This window comes from Lactuca sativa, chromosome 1 (assembly GCF_002870075.4).
Source record: "Lactuca sativa cultivar Salinas chromosome 1, Lsat_Salinas_v11, whole genome shotgun sequence".
In the NCBI taxonomy this organism is placed as follows: Eukaryota; Viridiplantae; Streptophyta; class Magnoliopsida; order Asterales; family Asteraceae; genus Lactuca; species Lactuca sativa.
Window position 1 is genome coordinate 118,324,908 of NC_056623.2, and position 6,322 is coordinate 118,331,229.

Here is a 6,322-nt window from a genome sequence, read left to right on the forward strand (position 1 = left end):
GCTGACCATGCTCAAAGCAAAGGCCACATCAGGGCGAGTACAAGTCATATCATACATGATCGAGCCCACAGTGAAAGCATATGGTATATGACTCATTTCTTCTATCCCAGCCTCTATACTCGGACTCTGAGTCTTACTCAACTTCGCATTACTCTGGATAGTTAATTCCCCTTTCTTGGATTCTTGTATGCTGAACCTCTTCAGCACCTTATCCAAGTAGGTACTTTGACTAAGTCCAATTATTTTCTTACTCCTATCTCTTAATATCCTTATCCCGAGGATATAGGCGGCTTCTCCAAGGTCTTTCATAGCAAAACACTTCCCAAGCCAAGTCTTCACCTCCTACAGGGTTGGGATGTCATTTCCTATGAGTAGTATGCTATCCACATACAACACCAAAAAGCTAACTATACTCCCACTAGCCCTAACATATACACAGGACTCATCCTCGCTCCTCGAAAAGCCAAACTCTTAGACTTACTCATCAAAACAAAGATTCCATCTACGAGATGCTTGCTTTAATCCATAAATGGATTTCTCAAGCTTACACACTCTATTAGGGTATTTTGAATCGACAAAACCCTCTGGCTAAGCCATGTAAACATCCTCAACCGATTTTCCAGTAAGGAAAGTTCTTTTGACATCCATTTTCCATATTTCATAATCATGAAATGCAGCTATGGCCAACAACACCCTAATAGACTTAATCTTCGCTACTGGTGAGAAGGTCGCATCATTGCCAACTCCTGGAGTTTGAGTTAAGCCCTTCGCAACTAGTCGCGCTTTGTAAGTGTGTACCTTCCCATCCATGTCGGTCTTCTTCTTGAAGATCCATTTGCACCAAACTGTCTTTCGACTTGGTACATTGTCATCCAAGTTCCAAACTTGATTTTCATACATGGACTTAATCTCGCTATCCATAGCCTCCCTCCATTTAGTAGACTCGGGGCCTGCCATGGCTTCCCTATAATTATTAGGTTCATCTAAATCTATCAGCGTACTATCACTGATAAATTTATCACCTTCAGTAGTGATGTGATAACCATAATAAAATTCAGTTGTGTTCCTCACCCGAGTGGAACGCCTCGAAGGTATAGACTCATCTATCGGCTCAACAGGAGTTTCCTCCTCAAGTTGATCGGTAGTATTTGAGGTTCCTTCACCACTTGACTCTTGAATCTCTTCAAGGTAAATTTGCCTCCCATTTTTCCCTTGGCTTATAAATTCTCTCTCACGAAAGACTCCTCTTCTTGCTACAAAGACCACATTATCATTAGGTTTGTAGAAGAGGTAACCAAAGGATCTCTGTGTGTAGCAAATGAAAATACACCTCTCTCTTCGAGGTTCAAGCTTATCATGAGTCTCGCACCTCAAGAAAGCTTCACAATCCCAAACCTTGATGTGGTCTAAGTTGGGAACTTTCCCAGTCCACATCTTGTGAGGTGTTTTGGCAACCTTTTTGGTAGGGACCAGATTAACGATATGGGCGGCAGTCTCTAAGGCATACCCCCAGAAAGAGATTGGTAATGAAGCTCAACTCATCACGAAACGAACCATATCCAACAAGGTTCGATTGCGCCTCTTAGCCACACCATTCAACTGTGGTGTTCTGGGAGGTGTCAATTGTGAGACAATCCCACATTCCTTAAGATAGTCAAGGAACTCAATGCTTAGATACTCTCCTCCCCGATCGGATTGGAGCATCTTGATGTTCCTGCCCAATTGATTCTCAACTTCCTGCTTAAACTCTTTAAACTTTTCAAAAGTTAACGACTTAAGCTTGATTAAGTAGATATATCCATATCTGCTGTAATCATCAGTAAAAGTCACATAATAGCGATTAGCATCCCTTGTAGCAACTCTGAAGGGCCCACACACATCCATGTGTACAAGGTCCAACAAACCTTCACCCCTATCACAAGTACTTGTGAAGGGTGACTTTGTCATTTTTCCAAGTAAACAAGATTCACAACTATCATTTGACTTTAGGTCGAATGATTCCAAGACTCCAGCCTTTTGGAGTTGGACTATGTGCTTCTTGTTGACATGTCCAAGACGACAATGCCATAAGGATGCTTTATCCAAGCTATTTGAAGAATCAATATATAGCACATTATTTCCTTGATTGTCTACAACATTCACAGCTTCATATACACCATCACAAGTTAATGCTTTAAAGTAAAATACACCATTGTAATAAACATTAATAGCACCATTATCATTATCAAATGAAAATGTAAAACCTTGTTTGTACAAGCCATGGAAAGAAATAATATTTCTCGCCATTTCGGGCGAGTAGCAACATTTATTCAAATCTAACATTCCATTATTAAGCAATAAAGAATAAAATCCTATCTTGGTAACATGTGATGCTTTCCTGTTACCCATGACTAAGTTTATCTTCACGTGCTCCACTTGCTCACTTCTTCTTAGGCCCTGCAAATCAGTACAAATGTGAATACCACAACCCGTATCAAGCACCCAAGAATTAGCATTAGATGAGTTATTAGACAATATTGTATAAATACCTGCATGGGTGGATTTTCAATTTCCCATCCTTTACATCTTGCATGTATTTGGGGCAGCTTCATTTCCAGTGCCCCTTTTCCTAGCAATAGAAGCATTGTGCTTCCTTTGGGTTTCAGGAAGGAGTAATGGGACCTTTCTTTGTCCCACTTAAAGAGGAACCATCAAGGGGCTTACCCTTGGTGCCCTTCGAATTGCTTTTCCTCTTCTTACCCTTTCCCTACCCAATTGCAAGAACAGGGGCCGCGAAAGGAGTAGAAGTAGAAGTAACAACTGCTTTACCCTTAAGGCCATTTTCAGCTGTCCTCAAGAGTCCTTGAAGCTTACTAAGTGTGACCTCCTCCTTGTTCATATGATAAGTCATGCGAAACTGGTCATAACTTGGAGGTAAGGAATGGAGAATGATATCAATCGCCATGTCCTTAGGGAAGTTGACATTAAGCTTCAATAACCGGCCCACGAACCTTTACATTTTTTGCAAGTGACTGGTGATGGGTTCACTATCTCTCATCCTGGTTGTTATCATGGAGGAGATGATTTCATATCTCTTCTGACGCGTGCTTTGATGGTACTTATCCATCAGATCCTGGTGCATCTTATAGGGGTAGAAATCTTCATAGGATTTTTGAATTTCGGGAGTCATAGTGGCCATCATGATGCATGTTACCTTAGTAGCATCCTTTTCATGTGCCACAAACTTCGCAAACTCTTCAGGAGTAGCAGTGGCTTCATTCACAACCTTAAGCTCCCTATCGAGGACGTACTCCTTGTCCTCATAGCGGGTAATCTTTCTGATGTTTCTGATCCACTCATTAAAGTTGGATCCATCAAAAGTGACTTTCCCGCACAAGTTCATAAGGGAAAAGGAGCTTGTTGGGTTTGAGCTAGCAGCATTTTTGGAAGACATCTGAAAGAAAGAAAAACAAGTTTCATTAGATTTAAGAGTCCTTAATAAGTCACCCAAATGAAATATTAAGGCTAGGATCCAACAAACTATTTATAGTTGGAAGACGGATGCCGTAATCCAAGCTATAAAATATTCGAAGGTAGGTAAATGACGATTTACCAATTTCCACCATAAGAACAAAATATTTTACTATTAGGTTATATTGGATATGAAACTCCTAGATCTTTTTGAGATACATTGAACTTTTCAATGGCATGTTTGAATCTTGATTGTGCCCTCTCAAGTTTGTTACTGGGATGACGGGGATCACAAAGAAGGTGTGAATAACCATACAAATTGACTTGGTAACCTTAACTATATTACCTAATCGATGTGCCGGTTAACCACACACGCTCCACCGATCTATAATAAAGTCAAGTTACCCTTTTCCATACTTACTAGTCCTTGTTAGTGTGCCGGTTAACCACACACGCTCCACTAACGACTTGGTAAGATACAAAGTGTAATTTTATGGGCTAGCACCTATTTCACATTTTCCTAAAGTAACTAAGATTGGGAATTGATAATGTATAGTTACTTTATAATTCATTATACTTTTAATGAGAGTTAAAGTCATATCCTACCCGTTCGGCTAACGACCCTCCACTAGCCAAGGAAGTGGTGGGTGAGAGTGGACACCCATTAAACCACCATTTTATAGGCAGTAACCTTATACCCCCCTTATAGACTGGCTTTGTGAATGAGGCCTACTAACGGTAAGAGTGACATATTCTTATACATATCTATATAAATAAGATTATAATAATAGTATAAGAGTTGATTTTTAAAGTTTTAAAAATCTAAGGCTTAATTTGGAATTAAAGAATTAATGTGTAAGACTTTACAAATGCCAAAACTTGAGGGCAAATTTTGAAACTATTTCAAGACCTTTCAATTTGTATCTTATGAGTTTTAATGGTTCATAAAATTAAAGACTCTTCATTTTATGAAACCTACTATTCTTTAAGACAACTTTTAACGAAGTGACTTTTGGTTTTCCATAACTTGAGGACAAGTTATGGACACCATCATTGGAATTAAGATCATGAATTAAACAAGCATGTAGGTTACACACAATTCCTATGATCTTCTAAAACTCATAAGAACAAATACTCATATCAAATCAATTTCAAGAAAACATATTAACACATATGAAACTTGAAAACTGATAATAGTCATTTGAAATGGGTTAAAATAATCATTACCACTTTGAAAAATAGATTTTACAAGTCCAAAACAGTTTGGGATAATGATTCTAGCCCATTTCCAGCAACAAAATTCGAAAAACTGCCCAACATGCACCTACTCGTCGAGTACACGAACCTACTCGATGAGTAGGATGAATTTGGTCATGGACTCGTCGAGTCCTCCCCAAGGACTCGGCGAGTCCAGTCGAACAGTGAGCAATTTTTTGATTTTTCAAGCAATTTGCATCAAGTATACAGAAAACAATCCTAGGCTCTGATACCACTAATGGGTTTTGAGCATTCTAACACTCCTATGGTGTACATGCAACCCTATAAACCTTGAATCTATGTTTTCACTAATATACATGCAAATTTGATTTTTCCAGGTTTACTTCCTAACTAGCATGGCATGGGGAATATGTAATACAAAACTAGTAGAAGTACATACCTTTCTTGTTGCTTGGATTCCTTGAAGACTTTATGAGCCTAGCACCCCAAATGTTGTGCCTCAAATGCTTCACACAACACTACAAGACTTGGAATAACTTGAGAGAACACACTTTCACTTAAAAAATCGGTTATGCCCTCTTAGAATACTCTAGGTACCGATTTTGCTAGCTATAGGGTTCCTTTTATAGTGTTGTCACAATTAGGGTTTACACATGAATACCCTTAATTGTCATGACTCTTCATTTCTAATGATCCATGGGTTTGTAACTCCCATGAACTATCCATGGAGCTCCAAATGGTTATAACCCAACTCCATGAACCATGGATCATTAATCCACCATAAAAGATTAGATGATTGTCATAATCAACCCTATATATTTAATTAGTATCACTTTGATCACCAAATTAATTCTAAATTAATATTTGATCAACACTAATTAAATAATACTATTATTAATATATTTGAACTTATAATATATTAATAATCACAAGCGTCCTTTCTCTTATTTTGTCTATCCAAGTATTGCATTGCCATGCAACCCAAATGGACCATGCCGGGTCGGTTCAAGTACATACCAAATAAAGTTATGGACTTAGACACTATATTCAACACTTTTTCCTTCAAAACAAACACAAGCACCAAAATGAGCCCAAAAGTGTAGGAATTAGATTAGGGTTTCTTTTTCATGGTTTGGAGGTGATGGAGGCTAAGGCTTAAAGAAACCCTAGGCACTCACTTCCTTCAAATAGGGTCTAAAGTCGAAAAATTAGGGTTTATATTTAATCAGGTGTCACGCTGTGGCCCTTATAATGTCACGTCATTACACTTCAATGACTCAACCTGCATAACATGGCCATGTCATGATGTGAAGGTGCTTCTTTCACATCATGAATCCCTTCAAATCCATTTTTTACTTAACTTATTCGTACCTCAAGGATCCGGATGTCACAACTCTCCCCTACTTGAATTAGATTTTGTCCTCAAAGTCGGCTACCACAAACAACTCTAGCTAATGCTCTCTCATCACCAACTCAGGTTCCCAAGTCCACTTAGAACCCTTTCGATGTTGCAATTACACTTTACTAAGCCCACCACCTAGTTGTACAGGGTCTTCGTCTTCCTGTCAAGAATCGCAATCGGTCTCTCACTATATAGTTCAGGCGTTCATTCATCTCAATGTCGTCCAAGGTTACTAATGCAGAACCATCCACC